Here is a 21,896-nt window from a genome sequence, read left to right on the forward strand (position 1 = left end):
GGGAGGGGGGGGGGAAGGCTTCTATGCCTTCTGCAGTTTCAGCCCTAGAGCAGCAATGAGGATGCTTTATTCTTTACCCTCACCCTCTATTTTTTAAAAGAGGTTCCAGAAAGACCCAAGCAGACAGGAAGAGTTGAAAAAGCAGACAAAATACAGAACAAAATGCCCCAAGGCAGCAAGGGAGGGCTCAGTATGTTCTTTGTGTAATGTAGGACTTTCCTGGACCCTTGGAACTTTCCATAGCTTGATTTTTCTGGGTAATTATTACCATCTGCATGGTTTCTGGCAGTCAACCCTTTGCTGGGCTTTCTGGGCTTGCCAGTGGACTTGCTGACCAGCCTGAGGGCTATTCGGCTGTAGCCAGCTGCTGAGGCCTCCCTGGTCTTCTTAAGGAACAGCAGGCGTAAGTGGCTTGCCTTACTGCCAGCCTCTTGGGCTTTTGAGTTGGTCCTCCAGAACCCAGTGTGGGTTTCTGGTCTAATGCTTCCTTTTCCAGCATGCCTGTGATATGTCTGCGTGCTGCATGGGAGCACAGCCTACTCGAGTGGCTCAGTACCCAGCATGCGCTGCATGTGCTTGAACAGATGCTGAGATGTGTACGTCATGGAAAGAAAGGCCTGCATGTACTTTAGTAAATAAACAGCTGTCAGGACTCAAGGCACACATTAGCCTAGCCTGGTAAGGCATTCAGTCTGCTTCCAGAATCACGCCCACCAGAGCTAAGAGGGATCTTAGAGACTCTATTTTAAACCCAGCCTTTCACAGCTGAAGAAAAGGAGGCCTAGAGAGGCAGTGAATTTCCCAAGGCCACATGGCCAGAGTCCAGGGCCCCCTCTAGTTCACAAAACTAAATTGATCTGGGTGGATAGTCTTGAGAAGGGATTAAAGTTACATGCCTACTAGGTGTTTCCATTTGCTCTTATAAATCCACTCTCTAGCCTCCACTGCTCTGGCCTTAATGACTCCCTTGCATTTGGTTTCTACTTAGATTCACCCAAATGGAAGACACCTGTAGGGAGTCAGAGGAAGGGAGTGGTGGTAGGAAGGTAGGCATTTCCCTTGCTCCTTTCCTGCTGGGTCACCATGGGCAGGGTGTGTTCTCTGACTGAAGCCACAGCTTGATCAGGCAGCCAGCCAGCTTTCCATTCAGCTCTTTCCTCCTGACCTTGAGCTAAGGGTGGTAGCAGGGTCTTCTCCTCTGTATAGACAGTCCAGGGGTACTCAGTTATCTTTTGTGGTCTTCCAAACTCTACTTGGACTTCTGTAAACAGCTCTTTTATTTTCAGATTGAAATTTTTTTTATTCACTGGCATCCTTTGTTCATTAGAAAAAGAGAAACTGTGTCCGTCAGCTTTCTCTGCTGGAACAAATACCTGAGATAAATCAACTTAAAGGAGGAAATTGCTTCTTTTTTTTTTCCTCTCCCGTATTGACAATTGAACCCAGGGGTGCTTTACCACTTAACTATACTCCCAGCCCTTTTTATTTTATTTTATTTATTTTAAGACAAGGTCTCTCTAAGTTGCTAAAGCTGGCCTTGAACTTGTGATCCTCCTGCCTCAGCCTCGTGAGTTGCTGGGATTACAGGTATGCACCACTGCACCTGATGGAGGAAGATTTATTTTGGCTCAAGGTTTCAGAGGTTTCAGTCCATGGTCGGTGAGCTCTGTTGTTTTGGGACTTTTGAGGCAGAACATCATAACTGGAGGCCTTGGTGAAGCAAAGCTGTTCACCTCATGGTGGCCAAAAAGCAGAAAGAGGGAGGAGGGAGCCAAGGGCTCAATATCCCCTTTAAGGGCACAGCCCCAATGACCTAACTTCCTCCCATCAAGCCCCATCTCCTAAAGGTTCCATCACTTGCCAACAGCACCACAGGCTGGGGCCCAAGCCTTTAGCACATGAACCTTTAGGCAACATTGAGGATCTAAACCATACCAATCTGTATGAAAGGAAAATATAACTGAACGGAGCAGAGTATATTAGTTTCCTATGGCTACTGTTACAAATGACCACAAACTTGGTGGCTTAAAGCAACAAACTTATTCTCTCAAAGCTCTGGAGTCCAGAAATCCAAGTCAGCCTCACTGGGCTTGATTGGCATTGGCAGGGATGTGCTCCCTCCAGATGCCCTGGGAGATAATCTGTTCTTTGTCCCTACCCTCTTTCAGCTTCTGGTGGCTTCCAGCATTCCTTGACTTGTGACGATATCACTTCAAAATCTATCACTGCTGTCATTTTGCCATCTATTTCTGTATGTGGAAACTTCTCCTGTTTCCCTTTTATAAAGATACTTCTGATGGTATTTAAGGCCCACCCAGATCATCTAGGATAATCTCCACGTCTCAAAATCCTTAATTTAATCACATTAGCAAATAGGGTACCACATGTGCAAATAAGATGATGTTGTTCCAAATATGTAACATTTACATGTTCTAGGAATTAAGAATTGACATCTTGGAGGTTATTATTTGGCCTATGACAGAGTATGACAAACACATGGAATTCCTTCAGAACAATTCTAATGGAATTTGTGTATTGATATCATTATGCTTGACAAAAGTATCGGTCCATCTTTGGGGAAGACTTTCAGCCCCTAGACTAATTCTTTTATCTTGGGGCCTGGCCGCTGGATATCATTGTGATATTCCCCTTCTGAAGCCAGCTAATTTGTCCCCAGGCAAAGCATTGTGGCAGTCAAGATGGTGGGCTATGATGGGGCATGAAAACTGTGGAAGGTCCAGTCTATGGACATTTAGAGTATGGAAGTCCTTTGACTCAAAGAGTTGAATCTTACACCATAAAACCTGGAAGGCCCTTAGAAATCAGGGAGCTCTGTCACCCTTTCTTATAGATGAGGCCCAGAAATGGAAATTTTCTTACTCATAGCAGGTTAGTGATAGGCCCAGGATAAAGACAGAAATCTTGGGAACCAATCTTAAGGATTTTCCACTATGTCTTCCTCTCATGACTTGTCACCAACTGCTCTCCTGGGCCATCTTTAAGTATTCTTTTTAGGATTTAGATCCCAAATAGGTCCTCTTACTGGAAGTTGGTAGGCAGTAGTAATATACTAGATGTTGAACCTGTGTTACAACATGAATAAAATATCATGCTGAGAGGACTGTGGTTGTAGCTCAGTGGTAGAGTGCTTCCTAGCATGCATGAGGAACTGGGATTGATCCTTAGCACCACATAAAAAAATAGATAAATAAAGGTATTGTGTTCATCTACAACTAAAAAGAATATATTTTTAAAAAATCATGTTGAGAATTTTGGCTGAGATCAGTGCTACTCAAAGTGCCAGTCCACAATGAGATGGATGACTGTGCCAAAATATAGACTAACACGGAGCTTCCTTCATTGAGAAAGTCATGCTGTGAAAACAAGCCAGCAGAACTAAATGGTGCCCGTGGTGAGGAAATGGAATTATATTCTGCCATAGCACCAATCTTGTTCCAGACCAATGTGATGCTCACTGGTAGAAGACAAACAGTAAGTTCATTGCTTAAGCCAACCCACCTCTCCACATAGGCGATTTTGATAGAATACATCAGAGAAGACAATGGTCAGGCCATCCAGATCACATCCAGACAGCGGAGTCCAGATCTGGAGCCACTCTTTAAGAGGGATAATGACATTCCCGAGATCTTCAGTAGTACTGACTCGTGGAGCCTACTTTTTTGGTGAGGATTAAAAAAGAAACTCTTTTAAAAGTCCTTCGCAGTGCATGGCACAAAGTAAAGTGATAAATCAATAAAATTGTTACTTTTTTAAAGAGAGAGAGAGAATTTTAATATTTATTTTTTAGTTTTCGGCGGACACAATATCTTTGTTTTTGTTTGTGGTGCTGAGGATCGAACCCGGGCTGCACGCATGAGTGCGCTATCGCTTGAGCCTCATCCCCAGCCCTCAACAAAATTATTATTACTACTACTATATCATAATTAAGTACAAGGCAACTGTGTCAAGAGGAATGCTGAAGAATCTAGATACTTTTTTTTTGTGGGGAGGGGGCACATCCCCAGCCCTATTTTATATTTTATTTAGAGACAGGGTCTCACTGAATTGCTTAGCACCTTGCTTTTGCTGAGGCTGCTGATCCTTCTGCCTTAGCCTCCCTAGCAGCTGGGATTACAGGCGTATGCCACCATGCCTGGTAGAGAATTTTTGCCTAAAGAAAACTAGAAGGAGTGAAAGTTTGTATGTTTGAATGACTATCATATGTAAAGGATTTAGACCTATTTTTTAATTTATTCATCCAACAATTTTTTTGAGTGCTCACTGTATTTCCAGGTACTTGTCTAGGAATTGAGAAGTAACTGTGGATGACACTATGTGGTACTGAGTCTAATGGATGGAGGTGGTTATGAGACAATACACAAAAGCAAAATAATTTTGGAAGGAACCAAGACAAGATGAGAAGGAACGTGTATGGGATTGGGAGGTGCTGCTTCAGACTGGGTAGTTAGAAAAACTCTCCCTGAAGTCATGATGTCTGAATAGAGCCCTGACTGTCAACAAAGAGCGGGCACATGAAAACGTACGGTGGGGGGAAATCTAGGCAGAGGACTGTCAAGTGCCACTCACGATGGTAAAAATTACTAGCAGGCACATTTATCTAAGTATAATTAAATTCATTTTAATAATATAAGGAATTATTTTTAGATGAACTTTTTGTAACAGTTATAGATTTTCTAACAGTTGTAGATTTGCAGACAAATTGTGAAGATTGTGCAGTATTGCCATATACTCCATATCCAATTTCCCCTATTATTAATATCTAACATTTGTGAGGTTCTTATTTCACATTTGATGAACCAATATTGATAGTTTCTTATTAACCTAAGTTCGTACTTAATTTGGATTTTCTTGGTATTTGCCCAAAGTCTACTATCCAGGACGCCATATTTTATCTGGTCGTCATGTCCCTTTAGGTTTTCCTTGGCTTGATATTTTCTCAGGCTTTCCTTGGTTTTGATGACCTTGATAGTTTTGAGGACAATTGGGTCCAGTACTTTGTAGAATATCTCATCTTTGGAATTTGTCTTGTGTTTTTCTTATGATTACAGCGGAATTTATATTTGGGGGAAGTAAATTGTCATTCTCACCATATCCTATTAAAAGTACCTGTGATGACATCACTCCTGGTGTTGACCTTAATCACCTGGCTTGAAGTAGTGTTTGTCAGATGTCTCTGTTTTTATTGTGTACTCTTAGGAAGGAAGTCACTGTGCACAGTCCACACTTAGAAGTGGAAAGTTAAGCACTGCCTCACTGAAGGTGGAGTTCACACATAAATTATTTAGAATTCCTTCATAGTAGATTTATCTCATCTTTTCATGTACTTATGTTTAATCATTTATTTATATTAGTAGGGACTCATGTATGTTTATTGTATACTTTATAGCTTTGGACATTGGGTACTCTTTCATTTGACTTTTGTGTCCCTTTGCAATACTCCTATCATTTTGGGATTTGGTATTTGTTTCTTGAGCACTTTTTTTTTTTTTAAACTACAAGATGCACCTACCATTACAAGATGTTCCAGGTGGATCTTGTATATTTCCAACCCCAGTCTTAGATTCAGCTATTTCTCCAAGTAACCCAGGTTCCTTTATTTATTTTGGAGAATGATATTAAAAACCAAGATCTCAGTATTGGATGTGTCAATATTAGGGTGTGTCAGTACCCTTTCAGCTGATAAAACAAGGAGATTATGCATGTGCTAATCTGTGTATATACACCATTTTAAAATATTTCTGTGTGTAACCAACTATATGTTAACATAAACATGAATTCATACTGATGCTTCCAACTCTAATCCATTACCACAAGGATCATTCTAGACCTCCCCTTTCCAATTTGTAATTTTCCACTACGACAATGAGAATCCTGGCTCCCACCATCTGCTATCCATTTATGTAATTGTTCAATTGCAATATACATGTGTGGTGGTATTAGAATTGTTACCATGGACCCCCACAGGAAACAATTTTGTCAACTAGATTACAGTGCAGTTTCTTTCGCCTTTATCTTAATAGACTCTACTCATTTCCAGAGTTACTTAGGTCAGCATCTTTACCCCCACACCCGCTTCAGTGAAGATTTTTCACAAATTTATAATACAGTTAGATTGTTTTTAATCACAATTCGCATTTCATCCTGGGATCATCTGAGCTCCTAAATTATTTTTCTTCAATTTGCATACATTAAGGTTCACTCTTTGTGCCTTAAAGTTCTATGCATTTTGACAAATACATAATGGCATGTTTCCACTGTTAGGGTTTCTTATAGAATACTGACATATTCACAAAAAAAATTCCCTGTGCTTTCATTATTAAGGCTTTTTGAGAAGTGACACCTAGAAAAAGAAAAGGAGGTACATATGGCCCACTTTCCATCACAGTGACAAATACCTGAGATAAATCAACTTAGAAGGAGGAAAGATTTATCTTGGCTCATGATTTCAGAAGTTTCAATACATGATCACTTGGCTTGTTGCTTTTGGACCTGTGGAGTGGCAATATATCATAGCTGGAGCATAGAGTGGAGGAGGCTGCTCACCTCATGGTCACTGTGGGGGAAAATTAGAAGAGGAGGGGCTGAGGTCCCAATATCCCCTTCAAGGGCATGTCCTCAATCACTTAACTTCCTTCCACTAGCCCCGCCTCTTTTTCTTTTTTCTTTTCCTTAAGTGTGCTGGGAATTGAACTTAGGGCTTTGTACATGCTAGGCAAGTGCTCTGCCACCAAGCCACACCCACCCACCCTGCTCCCCATCCTTTAGCTCCACCTCTTGAAGGTTCCTCCACCTCCCAAAGGAACCACAGGCTGGGGACCAAACTTTCCACACTTGGGCCTTTAGAGGAAATTCCAAGTGTGAACTATAATGCGAGAGAAAGCAAGGTTGGGCAGGAGAGCCTTCAGGCTACGTATGGTTCAGGTCTCACAGGATCTCTCAGACCCTATGGAGCTTCAAAGCAAAGGTGATACCTTAGAGGAACCCATGAGGGGCAGAAGTGATTGGGTCTTTATACTACTGCCTTGCTTGGCTGTTGCCTGGGGACTGCCAAAAAGACTGATTTTAGCTCAAAAGCTGAAACACCCTGAAGGCTTAACAGCTAGAGGGTACCAGCTGAACACATTCTTTGAGGCTGATTTGCTAAATCCTTTGTTGGAGAGGGATCTGAGTGCTGTACCGTGTTACCCAGAGATATTTTTGATTTTTCCAAGCAGGGATTGGCTGACTACTGGCCAAGTAACCTTGTGCAGAGGATTCCTGCCTTGGGTGGACTTTGGGACCAGATGATCCCATTAGCCCCATTTGACTCTTGGGTTCAGTGGCTGCTCGTTAGCCGGCTTCCATCCTGGTGAGCCAGCTATTCTGTTTCTCACAGTCAGCACACCTTGCTTAAGCACCTGCTTTCCTTCTTGTATTGACCATCTTGTGCCCTGCTGTGGACTATCGGTGGGATCAGAATGCCTCCACCAAGTCTGGCTCTCACTTCTGCTGCCCACACCTGCTTTAGATCCCAAATGCTCAAGAAAATGGTTACAGTATCTAAGCAATGTGGATCAAAGTATTGGACAGAAATAAAAAGCATATGATTATGGGGAAGAAAAATGAAAAATCCAAAGCTGTGACTACACAAACCAAATATTGTCTGAAGCATCCCCTCCCTGGAACATGGAAAAGCAAAAACAACAGCATTCCCTACTGATCTGTGGTTGTACTTCACCTAACAGGGAAAGGTATGGTGTTTTAATTTTATTCTGACTCTTATGCTTACAGATGCAAGGGCAGACATTCCAGGGCAGTTCTGGTTGGTCTCTGTAGGAAGATGGAAAACTTTCCGACTTCCTAAAGAAGGACTGTGCTGTTTTGTTCTACCTGTGCTTATTCTTCTTTTTATTTAACCTGCCTCAGGGTAAAAACCTGTCATTACAGCTTTTTTGTACTTGGCAGCTCTCTCACTCTTAAAAGTCCTAGGATAAATAACTAACATGACCTCTAAAGACAGTTTTAAACTTTTTCTTTAGAGATTTCCTTTGAATGTCTACTTGTTTTGCAGCATTTTGAAGTTCCATAGATTCTGTCTTGCCCAGCCAGAGAACAGCACATTTTTAAAAAGTATTCTTGGTGCTATTTTTTTATAATGAAGCGTGCATAGTGATTTTAATTCCAAAAAGCTTACAAATTAAAGAGGTTTCTTGAACCCAGGCCCTCAGGAGTCTTGCCAGCCTTCTGGTTTTTCTGTCTGCTCTGTCATTTCTCAGTGGGATGACTGAGCCCAAACCTGCCAAGTCAATGAGTGGAAACCAAGTCTTAGTGGATGAACTCCCCCGACTCTTCTTCCCCCAGGACCAGACAAATGGAGTTGCAATCTGGGTTTAAATATCTAAAGATTGCTCTAGGTCACTACTGCAAAATTAGATGAAACCCAAATAAGTACTATGAGTTAATATTCCAAGAAGACACTTGCAGCAACCAAGTCCAGGATGTTTGAATTATGGGCAGATTTTGTCTGTTTAAGTAAAAATCAATAAAAAGTGCACAAAGGGCATACTGTCCCTGAATCATTATGTAGGAATAGAAATGACAAGTAAATGAAATTAAAAATAAAATAAAAAACAAAAGGAGCTTGAAAGAATTGCTTTCATTCCTTCCCCTGAGAATACAGACTGAAAGTGTGCACTTGGCAGCTGTTTCTGCCATAGGAGAGCAGGGTCACTGGTCTCCAGAGCCAGTTCTCTACTACAAACTGTCAACTTATTTATTACAGGTGACAGTTACAGCACCTTGGAATGCAGGAACAAAGGCAATCTCTCGCTCACTCTGGCTCTCTTTTTTCCCCCCTTAGAATTGGCTTTGTTGAGTACAAAGTGTTAGAGAACAGTCCTACAGAGAGTAGCTGGTAAAAAATGTTAGAAGGATTTCTGAGAATTAGCCTTAGGCAAAAATCACTTGGTGGAAACTTACCTTGCAAGTAAGCATGTGACTTTCACCTGACTTCATTTTCTTCTAGTGCCAAGGGTTCCAAAGCCAGAAAAAAAGGCCCTGGTCTTGGCTGCTGTCAAGTTCACTCTTCAGACTTAAGTGTGAACAAATTGAAAGGCAAATTGCCAAAGGTAATTCCTCTCTTTGATACTGAGCTAAATGGGATGGCTTTTAAGTAAAAAGTTTTATTTTCTAATGGCAATAACAGATGTACCATCTTTCTTTGTGTTTGAATTAAGTGTGAATAAAGGAAATAATGATTGAGAAAAGGTCAGAGGACTAGATGTAATGGGGGGAAATCTGAGTCCTGGTTCTGGCTTTGCCACTGTTTTTGTAACCTTGGGCAAGTCCCTGCCTCCTACTCTGTCAGAGCCTCTGTGTACTTAACGTTAGTGTAAGAAGGTGAAACGAAACAAAATGGTGACTTCTAAGGGCCTTTTGGGCTCTGTTATCTGACTCTGTTTCTTAGTTTTGATTTTTTAAAATTTATTTATTTATTTTGTATATAGGCATTACCAAAATAATTAGGTGAGGTGGAGTTAGGGTATAGACTTGTGAGAGTGACATCCTGAGGCTGAATGCCGGCCCCAGACAACTCTCACCTCATCTAGCACTTCCACAAAGTGGAATCCAGATGTCAGGTAGGCATTGAGTATATTAGTGAGTGGAAACCAAGTCTGAGTGGACGACATTAAGTATATATATATATTTTTTGAGTGAATGAATAACTCAGGACAGCCTTGAGAGAGAAGAGAATGGAACATTCTGTCAAAGGAATTTTATGTGGGATAAGGGATAGGTCTGCTTGGCAGTGATGGCTGGGGTGGTTTCTGAACACTTTCAGCTGGAGCTGAACATTAGGCCTGGGAAGCATTAGTGTTCAAGCTCATTTCTACAGTGCTGTCTATCTGTAGAGTAGGGTGGGATGATTGCTATCCAGGCTGCTAAGGAATACAGATCTCCCAGGTTCTGGTGGTTTGACTGCAAAATAATACGACTTTTTTTTCCCCTCCCCTATAGAATTATTGAGTTGATTTAGCTGAATATTATAGAATCTCAAAAATAATAATGCCTAAAAAATTTGTAAGTTTATTTTTTTATTTCCACATAAAGGAAAGCTGGAGGGTGGGCAATCAAGAGCAGGCTCAGAAGCTCCATAGCATCAGGAATTCTGGCTTCTTCAACCTTAGCACAGGGCTCTTACCTCAAGATTAATCATGGCTGCTTGAATTAAGTTATCTCATCAGCATTCCAGTCAGCAGGGAAAAGAAAGAACCACAAAAAGGGCTTACCTCTCCATTCTTCATTAACAGTACATCCTGGAAATTGAACTTGACACTTCCATTTTCATTCCACTGACTAAAACTTAGTTACATGGCTACCTGTGTGTAATGAAGACTGGGAAATGAAGCTTTCATTCAGAATAGCTTTTGCTTAGTTTAAAAACCAGGCTTGTTTGTGTTTGTTGTTTGTTTGCTTAACGAAGAGAGAAGCAGAACAGATATTAGGGAATGGTAGTCTCTGTCACCTTGAGAGATGCCAGACTTGGTTCTTGTTATGCAAGGATGCTCCCATTGCCCAACTCCTTTGGTCCTTATCTTTTAAAATTGCCTTCAAGGACAATGGCAAATTATTTCTAGTACTCCTGATTTTTTTTTTTTAAAGCAGTTCCAGGTCATTCAGGACAACTGTGATGAGTAAGCTGGGATATATATAAATCTGAACATTTCCATTTCATAAGAATCATATAGTATGGGCTTTTGCTTTCCCATGTAACAGACTATTCTGGATACTATAACCATTCCTGAACTCCCAAATCTGGACATGTTACATAAAGTGACTACTTGAAGGCACTGAAGAGGCGACAGAAGTAGATAACCTCTAGTGTTGCATGTCTATTTGGAGAACAGGAGAAGAAAAGATAAATCAGCAGATGTAGTCTGCACGCTGGCTTTGTATTCTGGGGAATGAAACACGTGAAGCCAGAAAATCATGAATGCTTAAAAAAAAAAAATGGGGATATCCAGAAAGAAAGTGTCAAAGAGGGGATACCCAAACCAAATCCAAGAAACAGAGTTTTTAGTTCAAGTCCAAGAAAATTTGCTAAAATAAGGGAAAAACAAGACTTATCAGAGGAAAACAGAATCTGGAATCTTAGCATTCATGATATCCAAGATTCAAGCCAAAACTACTTCACACATAAAGCATAGAGAAAAATGGAACAAATCCTTAAGAGAAAAGTCAACCAAATCTGACCTGGAGGTGAACAAGATGTTAGAATTTGAAAGGCAAGGGTTTAAAAGTATTTTTATAATTTTAAAGGGTTTTATATCTGTTCTAAGTGAAAATCCAGGGGGAAAGGTTGTTTTGGGTGAATCAAAATCCCAGCAAAGAAGTGGGAAATTTCATCAGAAATAGATACAACAAAAAAATGACCAAGTGGAAGTCCTTTGTTATTGATGTTCTCTTTATGCTTTAAGACTTATTATTTCTGTTTGACCTCCATGTGCCTTGGAGTGGACTTCATGTTTATTCAACTTCATGTTTGTTTAGTATCTTGAATCTGAAAAATTCAGACTTGCATTCCGTTTGGGAAGTGTTTAAATATTATTAATTAAAAATTTTTTAAATTTTATTTTCCTCCCTCCTTCTGAGATTCATATATATATATATATATATTTTTTTTTTTTTTTTTACTATTTGGCAGTTCCTAAGATTTTTTTTTTCATATTATTTTCAATCTTTTTCTTCTCTGTTACTCATTCTGAGTCATTTTGATTGATTTATCCTAAAGTTTGCTTACTCTTTCCCTTAACATTTCTATTTGGCTGTTAACTCCATCTGGTGAGTTTTCTATTTAAGAAATTGCACTTTTCATGTAGAATTTACATGAGGAAGCACATTATCAATTACAAGTGGACTGTGAAAAGTTAAGGATATATTTTGTAACCTATAGGTCAGCTACTTAACATGATGCAAAGGCTTAGCTAAGAAGCAGCAGGAAGGGTTGGGGCTGTGGCTCAGAGGTAGAGCGCTTGCCTACCATGCGTGAGGCACTGGGTTTGATCCCCAGCACCACATACAAATAAAATAAAGATATTGTGTCCACCTATAACTAAAAAATAAAATATATTTAAAAAAAAGAAGCAGCAGGAAAATTAAAACAATAATTTCTAAAATTTAAATAATTTTTTTAAAAAATAAGAAGCAAAAATGGAGAAATAGGTTACAGGGGGAAAAATATAAAACAATGAATTAAATGATAGACCTGCCTCCATTCATATCAACAACTAAATTAAATGTTAATAAGCTAAGTACTCCAACTAAAAAGACTGAAATTGATGATTTTTTTAGAGTTTTTTTAGAGATTTTTGTTTGTTTCTGCAATGCCGAAGGTAGAACCCAGGGCCTTGTGCATGTTAGACAAGTACTCTTCCACTGAGCCACATCCCTAGCCCCAGATGATGATTGATTTTATTTTTTAATTTTTTGGTATCAGGAATTGAACTGAGGGGCACTCAACCACTGAGCCACATCCTCAGCCCTATTTTGTATTTTTTTTTTTAGAGACAGAGTCTCACTGAGTTGCTTAGGGCCTCACTGTTGTAGAGGCTGGATTTTGTCAGAAAGTTTTGACAGTTTCTTGCAAAACTGAACATATTCTAATCTTACAATCCAGCAATCTTACTTCTTGGTATTTACCCAAATGAGCCAAAAACTTATACAGAGATGTTTATAGAAACCTTTTTCATAACTGCCAAAATCTGGAATCAATCAAGATGCCCTTCAATTGATGAATCAATAATAAACTGTGGTACATCCAGACAATGGAGTATTATTTAATATTAAAAAGAAATAAGCTGCCATGAAAAGACCCGGAGGAAACTTAAATATTACTGGGTAGCAAGGCTAACTGAAAAGGCTACACACTATACGGTTCCAACCGTATGATACTTTAATAAAGGCAAACCTATATAGACAATAAAAAGATCAGTGGTTGCTGAGAGGGAAGAATGAGTAGGGGAATCAGGGAAGATTTTTAGAGTGAAACTATTCTGTTTGATACTATAATATGGAGACACGTCATTACATTTATCTAAAATCATAGAATGTACAATATCAAGAGCAAACCTTAAGGTAAACAGTGGACTTGGGGTGGTAAAGAAACATCAATGTATGTTCACTGACTCTAACAAATATATCTGTCTGGGGAGGCTGTGTGTATGGAGGGGGAGGTTCAGAGGTGTGCGGGAACTTTCTGTACTTTCACTACAATTTAGCAGTGTTCATAGCCTTCAATTGCTCTAAAAATGGGTCTATTTTTGAAAAACTATATAAGCTATCTATAAAACTGTATTTTAAATAGAATGACAGAGATAGGTTAAAATGGATAGGAAAAGACATTATGTAAATAGTAAACACAGGAAGGGTGGAGTGGCTATATTAATATTAAAAAAATAGATTTCTAAACAAAATATATCACCAAAGATAAAGAAGAACACTTCAGAATGATAAAAGAACTAATCAATCAAGGTGACATGAAAGTCGCAGATTTGTCTGTCCCCAATTACAGCCTTACAATGTATGAAGTAAAAATTGACAGAATGAAAGGAAGAAAAAGGCACAATGGGATATTTTAACCAGCTGGAGATTTATTGCTTCTCAAAAGTTGATAGAATAATCAAAGAGTCAGCAAAGACAGAAAATGTGAGTGACATGATTAACTACCTTGACCTAATCGATATTTATAGAACACTTCATCCAGCAACTGTAAAATGTACCTTCTTCTCAGTGCACATGGTATGTTTACCAGGATAGGACATTTTCTGGATAATAAAAAAAATTCAATTAATTTTAAAAAGTTGAAATAAAATTGTTTGTTCTCTGACCACAATGAAATTAAATTAAAAACTAAGAACAATACTATAAATATTTGGAAACTAAAGAACACACTTTTAAGCATTTATTGGTTGAAGAAAAAAAATCACAAGAGAGATTGAAAATATTTTGTACTGAATGATAATAAAAATATAACATATCAAAATTTGTGGGACATAACTAAGATAGCACTCAGGGAAATTTATAGCTTTAAGTGCCCATTAGAGGGAGGAAAAAAAGAGTCTCAATTTATCTAAATTTTTACCCTTATTTATTTATTTTTTGGTACTATGGATTGAATCCAGGGGCGCTTAACCACTGAGCCAGATCCCCACCCCTTTTATTTGAAGACAGGGTCTTGCTAAATTGCTTAGGACCTAGCAAAGTGGCTGAGTCTGCCCTCAATTTGGAATCCTTCTGCCTCAGCTTCCTGAGTCACTGGAATTACAGGCATATGCCACTGCATATGGCTTAAATCGTTACCTTTAAAATCTAGAAAAAGGAGAGTAAATGGAGCCTTAGACAAGCGAAAGAAAGGAAATAGTAAATACAGAAATCAATGAACTAAAGAACAAAAGGAGAGAGAAAAAAACAATAAGACAAAAGTTGGTCCTTTGGAAAAACTAATAAAATCAATAAGTCTCAAGTGTGAATGACACAGAAAGAAAGAGAGAGAGAAAAGAAATTTCTAGTATCAAGAATGAAAAAAAGAGTTCTCCCTTGTCCTGAGCTGCTTTTTTCCTCCACACCCTTTGGTTATAATATTCTCAAGCCCAGAGCTATGGAATAAGCTTTCTATGGGCTGAGGCATCTGAAACCATCAGCCAAAAGAAACTTTACTCTTCTATGTTGTTCTTGTTGGGGGTTTTGGTCACAGCCATGAAAAAATATGGATAAAGTAGTGGCAAATGAAGTTAACAATTCTATTTATGGGGCAAAGGAGATACACCTTAGTGGATAACAATGCTGGACCCCAAATAAGAAGTACCTGGTCATAAACTCCACCAACCCCTGATAGAAAAAAATGTCCTGCAAAGAGAGAGTACTTCCATGAAGTTACAGGTGCCCAAGAGAAAGTTTTCTACATTCCTGTATCTGAATTTAGGCTCTTACAACCTATTTAGTTTCAGAACTTAAGTTTACAGAGAGGCATTCAAGGTACCAATTCTGAGAAGGAATTCAGTGAGATGGGAGATCTCTGCCCAACCTACATAAAGGAGGAAAAAAAGATGAAAAAGGAAAAGTTGCCAACCTTAAAGAAAGCAGGGTCCCACAAAATTATTTGAGCATCAGGATACACAAAATCTGGATCTGGCCCTCACTGAATGGGCCTTCGCTGAAATGGATGGAAGCAACCAGGCATGTCCTGATACTTACCATTATTTGCAAGCACATAATGGATGGATATACAATTTTAAAGCTTTAGTTAAAACTGCAAAAGGCTGGACTTTACTCCAGTATGTTCATGTGGTTTTGTTTGTTTGGTTTTTGAGGAGATTTTTGTGAAGGCCAGAAAGGGAGGATACCTATAGCTAAGACTACTAGCCATCTCAGAGTCAGAGGGCTCATCTTCCTGGATGAGCTGATTATATTTCTCATGCTCCATTGCAGTTCAGTGTGATCATGTGAATGAATTCTAGCCAATGGAATGTGGGCAGACGCATTGTATACCCAGACCTCAGCCATGAAAACCTGCACAGGAGCCACCATTGTTTTTCCTCCCACCAGCTCAAAGCACATGAGCAGTGACCTTGCAAACCACTGTGGAACAGGCAGAGCAGGAAATGGAAGGAAGCTAGGTCCCTGAACCAGCGCTTGAAAGAAAACCAAATCTGAATGCCCATTTCACTCTTCTAGTTGTTGAGAAATAAACTTTTTATTATTAAACCACTGGGATTTAGAGGCTTATCTATTACAGCGGCTCACAATAGCCATATACCGTTCTTATTAGTGGAAGAATACCACTTCTTTTAAATTATGTTATGCATAAGTTTAATAAAATTCTACTTGCTTATATATTTAAACAAAGAACAAAAGAGGAGGGAACACCACTGCTTATCCTTGAGATATTAAAAAAATAATGCTCCATTGTTATTATGAACAACTTTACATCGTTAATTGTGACACACAGATGAAATGGACACATTTCAAGAAAGACATAAATTGTAAAGTTCACTCCCCCAAAAGATAGAAAGCTTGAGCAGCTCTATGTCAATTAAAGAAATTCAGATGAGTTTATAATTAAAAATCATCTGAAAAAAGTTCCAGGCTCAGATGGCTCCATTGGTGAATTCTATCAATATTTATGGGAGCAAAAACACCAATCCTATAAAAACTGTTTCAGAAAATAAAGAAGGAGGGAGTACTCTCCAGCTCATTTTATGGTACCAGTATTCCAAAAACCAGATAAAGATATTTTTTTCTTTCTTTTCTTTTTTTCTGCCCCCCAGTACTGGGGATTAAATCCAGGGATGCTTTAGCATTAAGCTACATTCCTAGCTCTTTTTATTTTTTATTTTCAGACAGGATTTCACTAAGTTCCTGAAGCTGGCCTCAAACTTATGATCCTCCTGCCTCAGCCTTCTAAGTAATTGGGACTACAGGCATGTGCCACTGTGCCCAGCCAGATAAAGACATCATAAGAAAGAAACTAGAAAAAGACATTCTAAAATCAGATAAAGACATCTTAAGAAAACTATGGGCCAATATCCTTCATGAATATAAATGCAAAAATCTACAATAAAATATTAGCAAATCCAGCAACATATTATAAAAGATGATACACCACAATTAAGTGGCAATGCAGAGTTGGTTTAACATCTGAAAATTAATCAATGTAACAACAAATGAAAAAAATAAAGGAGAAAGACAATAAGATCATTTCAGTAGGTACAGAAATTGCATTTGTCAAAGTTTGACATCTTTTTATCATTAAAAAAAAACTCTCAGAAAGTTAGGAATTAAAAAAAAAATGAAGATCAGGAACAAGCCAAGAATGTTGGCTTTCACTATTTTATTTAACATTGTGCATGAGTGCCTGGCCAGTGTAACAAGGCAAGGGATAAAAGGAATACATTCCAGAAAGGAATAAGTAAAACTGTCTTCAGATACAAGTGATATTGTATAGAAAATCCTGAGGAACTTGCAAAAAATAGCTATTAGAGGTAATAAATGACTTTAGCAAAGTTGCAGGATACAATATGCAAATATCAATTGTATCTTACATAGTAGCAACTAACACTTAGAAAGTAAATTTATAAAACAGCTCCGTTTATAATAGCATAAAACAATCACAAATTTAGCAAAAGATGTGTGAGCCCCACAGGCTGAAAAGTTTAAAGTATTCCAGGATATGAAAGAATATTTGATATAGAGGGAATCTATTCATGTTCATGAATTAGAAGTCTTTTTATTGTTCAGCTGGCAACCCCTCTTGAATGATTCAATGCAATTCTGCTGAAAATTCTGACAATTTTTTTTAACTTAACAAACATTTAAATTTTATATGGGAAGACAAAGAACTGTGAATAGCCAAACTATTCTCAAAGACAGCAGTGTTGGAGCACTTACAACCTGATGTGAAGAACAGTATCTATCTGGCTCTGAAGGAATGAACTAGTTTTATCCTTTGACCTATGGGTTGTCATATAAATAATTTCCACAGGAGGAGAGATGGTGCAGCTCTGAGATAAGTACATAACTTCCTAAGGTAGCTGTGTTGGAAGGTGATACTTATTTGGCATGATTGCTAGGGGGAAAAATTCATGTTGAACATAAGCTTTGTAATTAACACAGAACTCGGTTTAAATACTGGCTGCCTCATCTACCTCAGTTTCTTCATCTTCAAGTGGGGTGTACAGTAGAAGGCTTGAGACAATGTAGCACAGAGGCTGAGTCCTGTGCTGTACTCTGCAGATAGCCTATCTGAGTTTGAGTACGAGCTCTGCCATTGCCTAGGTATGTGGCCTGGGTATGGTTAATCTTTATATGCTTTATTCTACTCACTTGTAAACTGAGGATATTAAAAGTGCTTACCTGCAAGGTTGGTGAACAGTAAATGAGTTAATAAATCTAAAGCACTTAGAACAGAGTCTGGCATCATGAAGGTGCTCATTAAGTGTTACACACTGTTATTTTTTCTCACTTATAAGACTTGAATGTGTTTCCTTTTCTTTAACCATCAAGCACAGTCCCTGATATCCAATAAATGCTAGTTCCCATTACTCTATTGAGCATAATTAGCACTCTGGGGATAGGATTTGACACTGAGAAATGCATTTTGCAATCTCAGGACCAATCTCAGTTTCAATTTCTTAAATTTTCTTTCCTTATTATTTTTCATTTTTTAAAAATTTTTTTAAAGAGAGAGAGAGAGATTTTTAATATTTATTTTTTAGTTTTCAGCAGGCTTACTATTTTTCAATGTTTAAAAAATAATTTATTTGAAGCTGGGGGTGTGGCTCAGAGCCTGTGCCTAGCAGGTTTGAGGCACTGGGTTTGATCCTCAGCACCACGTAAAAAAAATAAACAAATAAAATAAAGGTATTGTGTCCATCTATGACTATATATATATATAATACCTTATATATATAATTTAAATATATATATGATACCTTATTTATAGAACAGTAATACACAAATCAAAATCTTAACACTGGATATCAAATACTAGCCCTTCTCCTAGATTCTGTCATAGCCATGTGTTCCTTCTGACCCTCTCTGGCCACCATGTAGCTTGCTCACCCAGAGACTGCAAAATGAGAGCTGCCTTCCTCTCCTCTTCTTCTCTTTCCTCTGTCACAATTAGACAGATATTGCAGAACACCAAAAAAATACAAGGTTTTATTTTCTCTTTATATGAAATGCAATATCAAGTATGTACAGCTGTTCGCTTCAAGCCGCCACTTAAAGGAGAACTCCTTGGCCATGTGACTGGTTCTGAGCCCCAGAAGCGGTAATATTTTTTTCAGTTTTTGGGTGCAGACAACAGCAGGGCTGCTCACAACTTACAGCTGCCTCTAAGTATACGACTTCAGAGATGTTTCCATTTCTCATGCATTTCCTCAGAGCAGGATTGTATGGTAATAATTCTGTACCTTTATTAAGGATGCTGATATTTGGGGGATTTACTTATTTATGCTGTACTAGAGATTGAACTCTACCACTGAGCTATATCCCCAGCCCTTTTTATATTTTATTTTGAGATAGGGTCTTGCTAAGTTACCCAGGCTGGCAAAAAACTTGAGATCCTCCTGCCTCAGCCTCTTGAGTCACTGGAATTACAGGTATGCACCACCCCACCTGGCTTCATTTTTTTTAATTGAAACATAAAAATAAGAGGTCTTTACACCAAGGGACATTAAGCAGAAGGATTTCAGATATCCTATAATCTATGCCTTTGTTGAAGATCTACAGCCAGCATCTGGGACAGAGAAACATCTGGATCTTAGCTCTGCTTCCATAGGACAAATCATTATATGTTGGGGAAAAGAAGACATTATATGTTGGGGATCTCAAGTCTTTCTTGGACATTTTTTCTTAAAGAAACCTCTTAAGTTTACTTTCCAAAGACAAGACTTTCCCTTCACTGTCTTCACTTCCATGAATCTGGAGCCCCAACTGCCAATGTCTCCAAAAGAGCCACAGAACAAGAAAAAATATAAAGTAAAATAAGTCAAACTGGTTGAAAGTGTTGGGCCCCATGTAGATGATCTTTCACATTATTTTGCAGAATCCTTTCCCCCTTGTTGTCTCAATTTCTCTTCAATACAAGAGGTTGTGTTTTTTTTGTTTGTTTGTTTGTTTTTGCCATGCTGGAACTCAAATCCAGGGGCTTGCTTGTGCTAGGCAGCTATTCTACCATTAAGCCACTTGCCAGCTGTCTCCTTTTCTTTTAAACCATGTTAGTGGCACTACCCTGTGCCTTTCTGCACTAACAGGTAAAAACTTCTAGCCGGGTGAGGTGGTACATGCCTGGAATCACAGAGGCTGGGGAGGCTGAGGCAGGAGGATCGCAAAAGCCAGCCTCAGCAAAAGCAAAGTGCTAAGCAGCTCAGTGAGACCCTGTCTTTAAATAAAATACAAAATAGGTATGGGGATGTGGCTCAGTGGTCAAGTGCCCCTGAGTTCAATCCTTGGTACCCCAAAACAAACAAACAAAAACAACAAAAAACTCTGACAGCCCATCTTGTCTACTTGTCTACAAAAAAATTTTGCCATTCCTGCCCTCCCCTCCTGTTGCTCCCCCTCCCATTTTTTCTTGGAATGACCCTTGGAGAATAAAGACCTTTTTCACTAGGTGAGAATTCCCTTTGGAAGGGAACCACAGCTCTGACAGGGATATGTTTACATTATCAGTGGTGCTTCAATCACACTGCATAAGGAATTTGAACTTTTTTTTTTTTAAATGGTGATCCACCAGGAGTCAGTTTCTTTTTAGTTATCTGAAATCTTTCCTACAAAAATCTCAATTCCAGTCTCATTTTCCTTTTACTATTTGTTCCCTCCCCCAAAGATATGTATGTGTTTCAATGTGGCAGCATTCTGGACCTTGGGAGCCCTCTGGTTAAGCAGAGTGATGATAATAAATAAATAGGTAGTCAAAATTTGACACACAAAGAAGAGAGTTGCTATAAATAAAAGTATTACAATTTTGCTGGAAAAATTGAAATGTAGCTGTAAATGTCGTTATTCTCCTATAGTTGCCAATGATGAATAAAGTTAACATTGAATACAATTCTATGTGCTCAGCTATGAGCTCATTCAGTTAATAAATATTTATTTTACATAAACCATAACTCTAAGCTAGGACAGAGGTAAGAAAGCCATCTTGCCATTTAAAAACTCATATTCCATTCATATTCTACAAGGTGGTGTAGCCTGCCAGGAGTCGGGAGGCTGAAACAGGAGGATTGCAAGTTTGAGGCCCGCCTAGGCAATTTAGGAGATCTGTCTCAAAAACGGGGGAGCGGAGGGGACTGGGAATGTACCTCAATGGTAAAGTGCCCCTGGGTTCAATCCACAGTATGGGGGTTTAGTTGGGGGAAGACATATTAGAAAGGTGGTATGCACTGTAGTCCCAGCTACTAGGGAGGCTGAGGCCAGAGGAATGCTTGAGCTCACGGTTGGAGATCAGCATGGGCTACTCTGTCTCAAAACAACAAAATTAATTCCCTGTCTTCCTGGAGTTTACCTCTAGTGAGCGAGACAGGCTATAACAAGAGAGAAGTGGTATCAAGATGCAGGATGGTGTTATAGATAGGAGGTTTGAAAAGCATCTGGAAAGATGAACAGGTGTTAGCAGTAAAGGTCATTCTAATCTGTTCCATAAAGTCCTGCTTGGGGTGAGGACAGATGGCCGGAAAGGAGGGAGGTGGGGGGCAGGAATGGGTGAGAAAGAAGGAACTCTTTAGGTATAACTAGATCGCAGATGAAATGGAAGGAATAGGAGCATTTCCTCCAAAAAAATAGTTTGGAAGAGAATTCATTCCATGTTTTTCAGAGACAAAAGGGACATTAAGAGGTAAAGAAAACAATACTCCCTTATTTTACAGATGAAGAAAACAAGACTCAGAGGGTGAAATAATTTGTCCCAAGCCACCCAGCTAGTGTGTGGGGAGGCGGAGGGCAGAACTAGGATTAACCTCGTTTCCTGTTACAACTCAGGCAAGGCCTCACTCCTGCCCCTGGAGAGCGCAGCGATTTGGAGCGGGAAGGCCACATCCCTTTGAAAAACTGCCTGGGTCTCCTGACCCCGGCCCGCACCGCCCCCTACTGGTACTTTTCTGAATAGCCTCACCGTGGGGCCTCTTCCCGCTGCCTCCCTTGTAACCCCAGCTGAGCTGGCCCGGGAGCGCGACGTCTTTCCACTAGGACCCAGGACGCACGAAGACCTCCGGCCCACGCCACCTGTTGCCCTCTTCAGCTGAGGTTTCCCTCGCTTGGAGTCAGGGCGCCCATTGCCCGAGGCCGTCCGGTAGCCGCGCGCCTCCCTGGCGAGTCCTGGGTGCTCAGTATCTCCG

At 39.4% G+C, this 21,896-nt stretch overlaps 1 protein-coding gene across 3 annotated transcripts in view; it reads left to right on the top strand.

Annotated features, from left to right (window-relative positions):
* The window catches only part of Tacc1 (transforming acidic coiled-coil containing protein 1), a 108,290-nt gene that overhangs the window by 5,375 nt on the left and 81,019 nt on the right, over positions 1 to 21,896 (top strand). The window lies entirely within an intron of this gene.

Source organism: Marmota marmota, unplaced genomic scaffold (assembly GCF_001458135.2).
Source record: "Marmota marmota marmota unplaced genomic scaffold, marMar, whole genome shotgun sequence".
In the NCBI taxonomy this organism is placed as follows: Eukaryota; Metazoa; Chordata; class Mammalia; order Rodentia; family Sciuridae; genus Marmota; species Marmota marmota.